Below are 13,733 nucleotides of genomic sequence, written 5' to 3' on the forward strand. Positions count from 1 at the left end.
ATTCACGTTTACTCCACTTTGCATATAGTTTTTTTTCCTTGAAAATATGCAAGATTTGGATCAAATGCTAGGCATGTGTTCTTTCCTATTCTTAGAGTAAACCAGGATATCATTAATAAAAATTATGATAAATTGATTTAAGAATGATCTAAAGATTCTGTTCATTAAATCCATGAAGATTGTGGGTGAGTTAGTCAATCTGAATGACATAACTAGAAACTCATAATGTCCATACTGAGTTCTAAAGGTCGTCTTAGGGATGTCTTCTACTTTGATCTTTATTTGATGATATCCGAAATGCAGATCAATCTTAGAGAAGATCTAGGCACCCTGTAACTGATTAAAAATGTCATCAATCATGGAGAGGGAGTACTTATTCTTAATTGTGAATCCGTTTAATTCCTTGTAGTTTATGTACAATCTCAAGGTCTCATCACTCTTCCTTGTGAACGTAACTCTGACACCTCAATGAGATATATTATGTTGGATAAATCCGTTGTCTTGTAGCTCTTTGATATGTTTTCTCAGTTTTTTCATTTCAACACAACTCATCTAATATGGGATAACCGAGATGGGTTGGGTGCCAGGTTGAAGATCAATGAAGAATTCCACTTCTTGATCTACTGGCAGCCCTGGTAGTTCATCAGGGAATACGTCAAGAAAGTTTCGGATAATATGAATATCTTGGATGCAAATTTCTTCCTTCAGTTTGCCTATCGCGGAAAAAAGAATAGTTATGTTAATGACATACGATTGAATTCAATATATTACCACCATGTACTAACAATATTTGAAATTTTATTAATTAGTAATTGTTAGGGATATTGAATACAAGCCTCTTGTGGTAATAGTCAACAGTAGCATGATACATTGCTAACCAGTTCATCCATAGGATTACATCAAAGTCTCTTGTATCTAGTATTATTAGATTTACGCTCAGTTTCTTACCTACTATTTCTATGATACAAGATTCATATATAATATTTTCTAGTAATATTTCATTCTCAGGTGTAGACACTAACAGTATAGAATCAAAACGTTTAGATAATACATTTAAATATTGAGTAAAAGCATGTAAAGCAAAAGAATGCGAAGCACCAGTGTCAATCAAAATATGTATAAGATATTTGCAGATAGTATACATACCATGAATCATATCTAGGTTGGCTTGAGCATCCTGCTGGGTGAGACTGTAGACTCTGCCTTGGACTGCGGGCCTGGCCTGGTTCTGATTCCTTGGACATTCTTTAGCATAGTATTGAGCACTCCCGTATATGCGACAAGTGTTGTTAAGGTGATAATAAGGTCGGTGCCCATGATACTTGCCATAGTGCTGGTAAATTTTACCACGTCCTACCATCAGGGCCTGAGGTGCGAGCCTTGGCCTTTTATTCTGCTAGTTTTGGACAGTGGGTGCTGGTCTGCATTGTGAAATAGGGGGCTTAGAATTGCTCATTGTTGAGGGAAAATACTGATATTCCTCTCGATCAACTGTGCATTGGCCAAGATTGCTGAATATGTGTCAAGCTCAAACACATACAATTGTTGTTTGATTTAAGGGTGAAGACCACATTCAAACCTTCTTGCCTTCTTGCATTCATCTGTCATATTTTTAGGGGAGTATTGACCTAACTCCAGAAATTTTTGAGCGTACTCTAATATTGACAAATCTACTTGAACTAGTTGTGCAAACTCCATTTCTTCCAGATGTCAGAGATGTTTTGGAAGGTACTCAGTATTGAAGGCTGCCAAAAGCTGTTCCCAAGTGATCGAAGTGGGTAGAGTAGCCTGTTTGAGTTGGCACTAATGTCTACCTCACCTACTATCATATACGTGGCAATGATAACCTTTTGTTTAGGAATCACCCAAAGTGTCACAAAAGCCTTCTCTATCTCTGCCAACCAGTACTCAACTTCCTCAAAAGTGGATACCCCTGCAAAAGTAGATGAGTTAAGTCTCTTATACCTTTCGATGTAGTCTAGGTCCATCGTAGGCAGAATTGAGTCCTGTTGGAGGGGAACTGGATTATCCTAGGGTGGAACTGAGTGGCCCTGTGACAGCACCGAATTGTATGGTGGAGGTACTGGATTGTATTCTGAAGGTGCTGGATGGTATTGTAGAGGAACAGGATTGTACTGTAGAGGTACAAGATCCTCTCGATGAGGAGGTGGCTCATACTGCGGTAAAGGTGGAGGGGGATCAGATAGTTCCCTTTTCTCCTCCCTTGCCTGCTGGGTAGAAACCAATCTTTCAAGCATTTTGAAGAGACGATCAATATCCTCTCGCAGTGATCCCTCATGGGCTACTCTGTTTAGTGGGGGCCCTTCTTCTCCTCATGTTTCCTTACCTACATTATACGACAATAGTTTGAGACTCAAATTGCATCAAATTTTTTCTAACCCTACATGCAATGAATGTTTCCGAGGAATGCGACTCTGATACCAACTGTAAAAGTCCAAACCCCTATCATGGATTTCGAGCGTTTAGCCTAGTAATAATAATATAAATAATGTTGAAATTTTCATTTAGTGAAAAAATTAAAGGATCAAAGGTTACATTTCTTGCATTTATACTTAGAATGCCCAAATAGGGGCTAAAGAAATGTTCATAACTAAAATGAGAATAATACTACAAAGAATTAAATAACCTCAATTTGAGATTGGGGAAGCTGAAAAAGATGATTGCTTAGCTAGTTTGTTGCTGTTCCAAGTCCGGGTCTTGATCATACTGATATGAAATGATTAATAATAAGGGGATGAGGTATACTAACTCAGTAAGAATATCAACACTTTATCACTGACACAAAAAATCAAAGGGTTGTAGAAAATATAAAACGATTGATGGAGCATAATGTAAATAAAATCCAAATGGTAATGCACCCCTTATTTGTTTTACCAAAAACATTATTGTTACCTTCCTTAGTTACTATTCCTCTAAATATATTACACCAAAATAAAGTAAATATGATAAATTAGGAACAATAAGTATACATGTAATATTGAGTTCTTCATCATTCATCCAAAGTCAAGTTATTTATTATATTCATTTTCGTCAAACCATTCCATTTTTCCTGACGGCATCGCTGAGAGCCCATAGGGATCCCCGTTACACATGGAATCCAAACACATTTTCATTTCATTGGTCGTCCCCATATCTCGTCTGGTAATGGGTGCCATAATTTAAAAACTATCTCAATACCTCATTTGATATGAGCCAAATTAATTACTCCTACCCCGTCCGGTATGGGACTTCCCAGTCTCGTACGGCTGAGAATACGTTCATGGTAGGGTTCATCTTATGTACCAAGTCTGTACTCTCTCTTCCATGATACCCAATAGGCTATTTTTATCTATTTACGCATGCATATTTTCTATTGTATTTAACCCACATAAGACCCGTACTTTAATTAATAATAGAATATAAAATTCATGTTTCAAAACCTGTTAAGAAAATAAAGAAAACATAATTAGAAACAAAGTAAAACATCATTATAGGATGAGGTTTTCTATATCCAAAAACATGAACAAAATGAAATAAATAGGTCATGATTGTAATACCCGGGCCCGACAAATGATCCGAGATAAATTTTTTATTCTTTAATTATTAATTTAAAATAAATAAATAATTAATTTTATTTTTATTTAAGTAGAATTTTTGAGAAAAAATAAATTAGAGACGAGATTGAAAATAATTTTGAGAAAAATGGGTGAAAATTTGGTTCTGGGGGTATTTTTGAAAGAAAAATTAAAAATAGGAGGTTAAAGTGCAAATAAAAAAAGTTCGACCACGTAGGACCGCCTAGTCAGCAGCCACGACAAACCGGAGCGCACCACGTGACAAGACGCGTTGATGTCGGTGCCACACGGAAGGCCACGCTGGCAATCCGTGCACCCCACAATCAGACAGCTCAGGATCGATCTCGCATGTATGGACGACCCGAATCTGTTTTCCCATTAGGTGCGATCGGATCATTGAGATTAATAGCAATGAATGATGCAGATTCGTTTCCTCCTTAGGCGCGATCAGATAAATGAGATCGATCACGATGGACGGTCCAGATCAACGAGGGACGGTTATAAATACTTCGTATCACACAGGAACCTAAACCTTAGTTGCCAGCCTCCGCCGGAGAAGAAGAACCAGACGCGAGAAAAGGATGCCGACCACTAATCGCCGCCGCACCAGAGCCACTGTCGACCGTCAAAAAAAGTAAAAAAATTTTCTATATGCTTGGAATTCGATTCCGAGTAGCCTTGTGGCCAAATCGGAGTAGGAGGGATGATGAGTGAACTGAAAATCGCGGGTAAAGCCCAGCGGAACCGCCGCAACTAAAATCCCAAAATTCATTCGATGAGCCCATTCTCGATTTTTGTTTTACATCATTTTTTAATCATTGTGTTCACTGTCGTTTTCTGTATAGGGTAGCCAAAGAAAAAATCTAAGCTGTGAAGGAGGACTGGCAGAGCCGCTGCACCCGGAGGTCCCCATACCGGTAGTTTAGTTTTTTTTTTTGTGATTCCCTGACCAACCGAGGCCCCTAACGTATTTTCTCTAAGGATACGGCCAAAATTAGCCAGGCTGAGGCAAATTGTCGCCGTAGGCAGTGGAGCCAGCGTGGAGTACGGCAACGCCACCATGTCGGAACTCTAAAATTGGCTGAAAAGAATTTTGCACATCGATTTTGGATTTTTGGGATATTTTTAGGTATATAACGAGTATTTTAGAACATCGTTAGGAGGCGTAGTAGACAGCGTAACGTCTCAAAATACCGATCCGCATAAGGATCCCCCACCTTATTCTCCGTTACAGTAAATTGAGGCTTAATGATGTACAACTTTGTATTTTTGTGAAAAATTCTAAAAATAATTACAAGTTACTAGTGGAGTAAGAACCGGTTAGTTCACAATTATCTTGATTTTTTGTTTATTTTCCTATACTGTCCTGCTTGCTTGATTTTTGTATAGTACATGTTCTTAATTTATTGTTCAATAGTCTTATAAACTTATTTGGTTATTTTAATTATATACTGTCAACATGATTGTAGTTTAATTAATCTGTATATGTGATATAAGATATTGGTATGAGTTCGTTGGTTGTTTGTTAATAAAAATCTTTATGTGAAAGACTTGCTAGTTACTCAAGGGAAGGGCGGACAGACTCGGTACATAGGGAACCCTACCGTGAATATTACCTTATTCGAACAGGGTTGGGAAGTCTCTTATCAGAAAGGTTTGGGAGATATAGTTTACCCTCATACTGGACGAGGTATCGAGGTGATGGAATATTTGGTGCCCATTACCGGATAGGGTATGGGAACAGTGGTCAATTGAAAAATTGGATATTAGATTTACGAGTAGGGAAAACACCCTTATGGACTCTCAATGGTACCAATAAGCAAGTAAGAAAAGAAAGTTATTGTTTCTCATTCTATTATGTGTAAAAATAAAAAGTGATATGGATATGGGTCTTTATAGGTTGTCTTTGGAAAACTTGTTATGGTAAGTATTAAATTAATGCCTTCAAGTTTCAAATATATTTAAATAAAGCAGAGTTTCCATTAGTTGTTTTTCTAATTTTTTTTTACTAATTTTTAGTTTTTCGTATTTGTGATCAGTGTGATATTCTTATTCGGTTAGTGTACCTCATCATTTCATTAACTATTTTATATCAAGAGGACCAAAATTCAGATCCCGATCAATAAAAGGGTTATGAGTAGTTCACTATCTGGACTCCCTTCAAGTGCTAGTGAAGGTTGTTTTAGGATGTTTAGTTATTCGCTTTATTTCTTTAATTTTCGTTTGACTTTTAGAATGGACATTTCCGTAGCCCTTTTGGGCATTCAAAATTATTGTGTAATGTAAATCCTAATTCTATTAATTGCTACTACAATTTAAGCTATCCTTGTAGTGGAAAGATCCAGAGCCACCCCGGTACAACCTTGCTCCTCCACCGTACCATCTGGTACCACCAAAGTGCAATCCGGTGCCTTCATTGCATCATCCGGTACCGCCACAGTACAACCTGATGCCTCCACCATATCATCTGGCACCACCATAGGGCCACCCGGTCACTTCCCAGCACAATCCAGTTCTTTTTTCACGGGACTCAGTTCCATCCATGATGGACACAGGATACATTGAAATGTACAAAACACTAAACTCATCTGCCTTTACAGGTGCATCATCTTTTAAAGAAGTCGAGTATTGGTTAATTAAGACAGAAAAGGCATTCGCGACTTTTGGGGTTGTTCTCGAACAGAAGGTTGTACTTGCCACCTACATGCTTGTGGGAGAGGCAGATCGCTGATGACAGCTTAAGTAGGCCACCATACCCGATCTAATTATTTGGGAACGGTTCTTGATGGCCTTCAATGTAGAGTACCTCCTATAGCACCTACGATATTTGAAGAAGATGAAGTTTTCGCACATAGTATAGGGTACGATTACTGTGTTGGAGTATGCTTGAAAGTTCCTAAAGTTGGGATAATATTCCCCGTAGAGCATGATGGATGAGGATGAGGGTAGAGAGATAAAGAATGAGCGGGGTCTTCCCTTGAGATCAGACAGCAGTTGTACATATTTGAGTTTAGTACCTACTCAGCCATTCTGGTCAAGGCACAGCTAGTAGAAAGGAGCCTTCGCATCTTTTCTCTAGTAGTGGAGAATCTTAGACCTCCGGTTTCACACTGCAAACCAGCACTCACTACACCGCTTCAGCAAAAAAAGAGGCCTAGGCCAATGACTTAGGCTCCTCATCAGGATCCAATAACATGACGCAGTAGGACTTGCCAGCACTGTGATAAAGATCATGGAGACTGACCCTGCTATTATCTCAATAATACTTGTCGCATATGTGGGAGTACCCAACATTACGTGAGAGAATGCCCGCAGAATCAGAATCAGGCCAGACCTCCTATTCAGAGCAGAGCTTACAAATTAACTCAGCAGGATGTTGAAGCCAACCCGAACATGATACAAGGTACGTACACTATCTGTAATCACCTTGCACATGTTTTGATTGATACTGGTACTTCATATTCGTTTGTCTCCCACACTTTTATACAAAATTTAAATATATTACTAGAAAGACTTGATTTTATATTGTTTGTATCTACTCTTGGAAGTAGGACACTACTAGAAAATGTTACATACAAAGCTTGTATCATAAACATAGCACATATAAAATTGAGTGTGGAGCTAATAAAAATTGACAGGGGAGACTTTGATGTAATCCTCGGAATGAACTAGTTAGTGGCGTACCACGCCACTGCAGAATATTTTCATAAGAAACTTGTATTCAACCCTCATAACGAAGAGCCATTTACAAGTTAATAAAAATTTTAAATGGTAATTTTCTCATAAGAAACTTGTATTCAACCCTCATAACGAATAGCCATTTACAAGTTAATGAAAATTTTAAATAGTAATTTTCTCATTATATAGTGCTTTAACTCTGTTGTCTTCTCTAATTAGTCAAACCTAAGAAAAAAATTTGCATTCAAGACATCCCGGTAGTCTGAGACTTTTCAGATGTATTTCTTGATGAACTACTCGGACTGCCAGTAGACAGAAAAGTTAAGTTCACAATAGATCTTCAGTCTGACACCCCATCTATCTTTGTTGCTCCTTACCGCATGAGTTGTGTTAAGATGGAAGAATTGAGAAAACAGATCAATGAATTACAAAATAGTGGGTCCATCTGACGTAGTGTATCTCTTTGGGGTGTTGGAGCCACATTTGTAAGGAAAGGGGATGGGACGTTACGATTGTGTACTGACTATAGGGGACTGAACCGAGTTACAATCAAGTACCCCCTCCCTAGAATTGATGACCTTTTTGATTAGTTGTAAAGTACCCAGATTTTCTCCAAAATACATTTATATTCGGGTTATCAGCAGGTAAAGATTAGGGCAAAAAACATTTCCAAGACAATTTTCAGAACCAGGTACGGACATATGAGTTCCTAGTCATACCCTTTGGACTAATTAACACACCAACCATTATTATGGACTTGATGAACTGAGTTTTTAAATAATTCTTGGATTAATTCGTCATTTTGTTTATCGACGATATCCTGATCTATTCAAAAAATAAAGAGGAACACGCTCACCACCTGACTCAAATTTTGCAGGTTCTTAGGGAGAAGAAACTATATACAAAATTGAGCAAATATGGGTTCTACCTCGAGTAGACTACCTTTCTAGGACACATCATATTAAGGGATGAAGTATTAGTGAACCTTGAAAACATTGAGGTAGTGCTGAGATGGGAGAAATGACATCAGTTAAGGAAATTCGTAACTTTCTAAGAATGGTAGGTTATTACTGTAGGTTTATAGAAGAATTTTTCAACATACCCGCTCTTTTGACCCGACTCACAAAGATGAACATTAAGTTTGAATGGAATATGGACTGCAAAAGGAGTTTTACAGAACTCAAGAAGTGGTTGACTACTGCACCCATGTTGGCCTTATTAAGTGGGACATGTGGATATATAGTGTACAGTGATGCCTCATACCTGGGATTGAGTTGTGTTCTGATGCATCATGCCAAGGTCATAGTCTATGGGTTCAAGCAGTTGAAGAATCATGAGAAAAATTACCCCACCACGACTTGGAATTTGCCGCCATTATCCACGCCTTGAAGACTTGGCACCACTACCTGTATGGGGAGACTTTTGAGATTTTTACTGACCATAAGAGCTTGAAGCACATATTCACTAAGAAAGATCTGAATATGCATAAGATGAGTTGGATAGAGCTCCTAAAGGATTATGATTGTAATATCTTGTATCGCTAGGGCAAGGACAATGTAGTGGCTGACGCGTTCAGTAGAAAAATTACAAGTATGTTAGCTCACATAATGGTTTCTTAATGTAGGGTAATAGGAGTCGCACAAATTATATGACTTCAGGACTTAAAGAGAGTTGCATGCTTGGCCCTCCTGGTTTTCCAACCCGAATTGATCTAGAGAATAAGAGATGCCCAATTAATCAATTCTACCATAGCCACCCTTAAGAAAGATGCACAACAGGGAGTACATTAAGAATTTTGAGTCTCTGCCGATGGATTGCTCAGGTTTCAGGACATGGTGTGTGTTCTAGATGACAGTGAATTAAAAAAAAAATCATGACAGAGGCTCATAGCTCCAAGTTCGCCATACATCCCGGAAGTACTAAAATGTATTAAAGTATATGACCCCAGTTTTAGTGGAGTGGGATAAAAAAGAGGTATTCAACTTTGTTTCTAAGTGTCTGGTATACCAACAGGTTAAGCAGAATCAAAATCCAAGCGGGTTACGTCAGCCATTACCGACCCTGGAGTGGAAGTGAGAACATATCACAATGGATTTCGTAACAGATTGTCTAAGGCATGCTCAGGACATAATCCCATTTGAGTAATTGTCGATCGGTTCACCAAATCTTTTCACTTCTTAGCTATCAAGATGACCGACCCTTTAGACAAGCTAGTAAGAATTTATATTCGAGAGATAGTTAGGTTACATGGAGTTCTAGTGTGAGTGGTATCCGATAGAGACCCTAAGTTTACTTCTTGATTTTAGTTTAGTTTTCAGTAAACTGTGAGGACGAAACTGTCCCTTAGCACCGCATTCTACCCTCAAACCGATGGACAATCAGAGAAGACAATTCGCACACTAGAGGATATGCTTCGAACTTGTGTTCTAGACTTTGGGGACCATTTAGATGATTACATACCTCTGATATAGTTCACCTACAATAACAGCTACCAGGCAAGTATCGGCATGGCTCTGTACGAGGTATTGTATGGCCACCCATGCAGATCGTCGATCTGTTGGGAAGAGGTGGGTAATAGAAAATTATTTGGCCCAGATCTTGTGGAGGAGACTACAACCAAGATAGTTAAGATCATGAAGAACATCCAGACAACTCAGAGCAAACAGAAGTTATGCGGACTCTCGGAGGAGAGATTTGAAATTTGAAAAAGGTGACCGAGTGTTTTTTAAGGTCACTTTTTTCAAAGGGATCAGTAGGTTTAGCAAGAGGAGAAAATTAAATTTTCAGTTTATCGAACTATTTGAGATCTTAGACCGAATTGGTACGACTGCGTACAAACTGACACTACCTCTAGATTTATCCAAGATTCATAGTGTGTTCCACGTATCTATGCTACACAAGTATAACCCGAACCCTTCACACATCTTGTCCCACGAGTCCCTTTTACTCTAGGAGGATCTATGCTATAAGGAGGTATCGGTAGACATTGTAGACCAGAAGAGTAGAGTACTCCATAATTGAGAAATTCCATTCATCAAGGTCCCATGGCAAAACTATACGTAGGAAGAGGCCTCTTGGGAACTAGAATCAAGCTTCAAGGCCTAGTACTCCCAACTATTTGACTGAGTGAGAGAGTGATCAATTCGAGGGACTAAATTTTCTTAAAGGGGAGAGTTGTAATACCAAGGGCCAAAAAAAGACCCGAGATAAAATTTTTATTCTATAATTATTAATTTAAAATAATTGATTAATTTATTTTATTTTTATTTAAATAGAATTTTGAAAAAAAAAATGAATTAGAGATGAGATTGAAAATAATTTAGGGAAAAATGAGTGAAAATTTGGGTTCTGGAGGTATTTTTGAAAGAAAAATTAGAAACAAGAGGTCAAAGTATAAATAGAAAAAGTTTGACGACATAAAATCGCCCAGTCAGCAACCTCAATGAATTAGAGCACGCCGCGTGGCAAGGCACTGGCGTCGTTGCAACACAAGACGTCACGTTAGCGATCTGCTTACCCCGCGATCGAATGGACCAGGATTGATCCCCCGCAAGATCTGTTTTTCCCTTAGGTGCGATTGGACGGTCGAAAATCGCGATGAACAGTGCAAATTCATTTCCTCCTTATGCACGATCAGACGGACGAGATGGATTGTGATAGACGGCCCAGATCAACGTGAGATGGTTATAAATATTTCGTATCATACAATAACCTAAACTCTAGCTGCCAGCCCCCGCCGGAGAAGAAGAACCAGATGTCGGAGAAGGAAGTCAATCGCTGACCGCCATCGCACCAGAGCCATTGCCGATCGCCGTTGCTGTCGTGCCAGAGCCATCGCCGATCGCCAAAAAAAGGCAAAAGTTCCCCCTACCCGCTCAGAATTCGATTTCGAGTACCCTTATAGCCAAACCAGAGTAAAAGGGATGACGAGTGAGCCAAAAACTATGGGTAATGCACGGCGGAGCCGTCGCAGCTAAAACCCCAAAATCCCTCCGATGAGCCCCTTCCCAATTTCTGTTTCATGTAATTTTTAGATCATTATATTCACCATCATTTTCTGTGCAGGGTATCCAAAGAAACAACCTCAGCCGCGACGGAGGACTGGCAGAGCCGCCGCACCCGGAGGTCCCCCCACCGATAGGTTCGGTTTTTTTTTGTAATTTTCTGACTAACCAAGGCCCCTAACGAATTTTTCTATAGGGATACGACCAAAACTGGCCAAAACCAGCCAGACCGAAGTGAACCGCTGTGGTGGATGGCAGAGCCGATGCTGGAGCACGATAGCACTGCAGTGTCAAAACCCCAAAATTGGCAAGAAAGAGTTTTGGACACTGATTTTATATTTTTTGGGTATTTTTAGGTATGTGACGAGTGTTTTAAATTTTCACATAAAAAATTCAGGAAATTCGGTATCCATTAGGAGCTGTAGTAGACAGTGCAACGTCTCAAAACACTGATCCAAGTAAGGATCCCTCACCCTATTCTCCGTTACGGTAAACTGAGGTTTAATGATGTACAATTTTTTATTTTTGTGAAAAATTAGAAAACTCTAAAAATAATTATAAGTTACTAATGGAGTCAGAACCAGTTAGTTCATAATTGTCTTGATTTTCTGTTTATTTTTCTGTACTGTCTTACTTACTTAATTTTTGTATAGTACATGTTCTTAATTTATAGTTCAATAGTTTTATCAACTTATCTGATTATTTTTGTTATATACTGTCAGTATGATTGTATTTTAATTGATCTATGTATATGATATGAGATATTGGGGTGAGTTTGTTAGTTGTTTGTTGATAAAAATCTGTATGTGAAAGATTTGTTAGTTACCCAGGAGAAGGGCGAACGGGTCCGGAACATAGGGAACCCTATCGTGAACATTATCTCAGTTAGACGGGGCTGTGAAGTCCCTTATCAGAAAGGTTTGGGAGACATGGTTCACTCTCATACCAGACGGGATATCGAGGTGATAAAATATTTTGTGCCCATTACCGGACGGGGTATGGGGACGACCGGTTAATTGAAAAATTGGATATTGGTTCACGAGTAGGGGGAACACAATTATGGACCCCTAGGGGTACAAGTAAATAAGTAAGAAAAGAAAGCTATTGTTTCTCGTTCTCTTATGTGCGAAAATAAAAAGTGATATGAATATGAGTCTTCATATATTGTCTTTGGAAAACTTGTTATAATAAGTTTTAAATAAATGTCTTCAAGTTTCAAATGTATTTAAATAAAGCAAAGGCTCCATGAATTGTTATTTTGATTTTTTTAACAATCTTCAGTTTTCTGTATCTGCGATCAATGTGATCTTACTGGGCTAGTATAGCTCATCCTTTCATTAATTATTTCAAATCAAGAGGATGAAGATCCAGATCCCGATCAACAAGAGGGTTATGAGTACTTCACTATCCAAACTCCTTTCAAGTACTAGTGAATGTTGTTTTAGGATGTTTAGTTATTAGCTTTTCACTTTATTTATTTAATTTCTATTTGTCTTTTAGAAGGGACATTCTTGTAGTCCTATTGGGCATTCAAAATTATTATGTAAGGAATGTAAACCTTAAGTCTATCAATCGTTTCGGCATTTAATTTATGAATTTATTTCCCTTTAAGTTCCGAACTTTTACAATGACGAAATTAACAAGGCAGAATATAATAGATAAGTAGAACAAAATAAATAAACAACACAGAGTGAAAGCAAAATAAATAAATATAACTATTCAAGACGCATAATTGATGCATGAGTTCTAGATAGACATAGCAAGATAAGGGTGAAAATAGGTTAGGCCAACAGAAAGGAATTAGGCGACGATAAGGCAAGTAAATTAGTAAATAAAAACAAACAAGAATAAAATGAGAATCAAATAATAAACATCATAAGATAAGAATTGAGACAAAATAATGAATAGATAGCACACAGTAAAACTGCAGTGAATATAAACAATAGTTTAACTAGCTCCATCGACAACCTATATTTAATTATCAAAGATTCACATAACAGTTTAAAAATAGCATTTTATTACCTATTAACTTTAATTTAATCGTAACAGCGAAAAGGTTAAGGGATCCTTACACTGGGTCAAAGATACCGCATTTTTCAACTACGGTTCGCGGCGATCACCAGCCCTCGATTTCTTGGGTTTTCTGGTAAACTTTTGAAACACATATCAAAACGACGTGAAAATACATAATGAATAGTAAAAAAGGGTAGAAAAAATATATTGGGGTCGGGTTGGGGTTCCGGCGCAGCAGTACTGCCGAGCTACGTTGCCTGGTTCTCCTTCTCTAGCATTTCTCCCTCTCGATCAAATCGATTCTAGTGGTTTTTTGATGAAAATTTGCTTAAACCGTGGAAGGGGGAGTGTTTCACAGAGAAAGAAGGAAAATTTCAGCCTTATCGTTGTCAGTTCGATCTCTGACATGGTGACACAACCAAGCTCTACCGTTTCTCTCTCTATTGGGTTACGACTTTTCTTG

The sequence above is a fragment of the Carica papaya genome, chromosome 5, assembly GCF_054855325.1.
Source record: "Carica papaya isolate Zhongbai chromosome 5, ASM5485532v1, whole genome shotgun sequence".
Lineage (NCBI taxonomy): Eukaryota > Viridiplantae > Streptophyta > Magnoliopsida > Brassicales > Caricaceae > Carica > Carica papaya.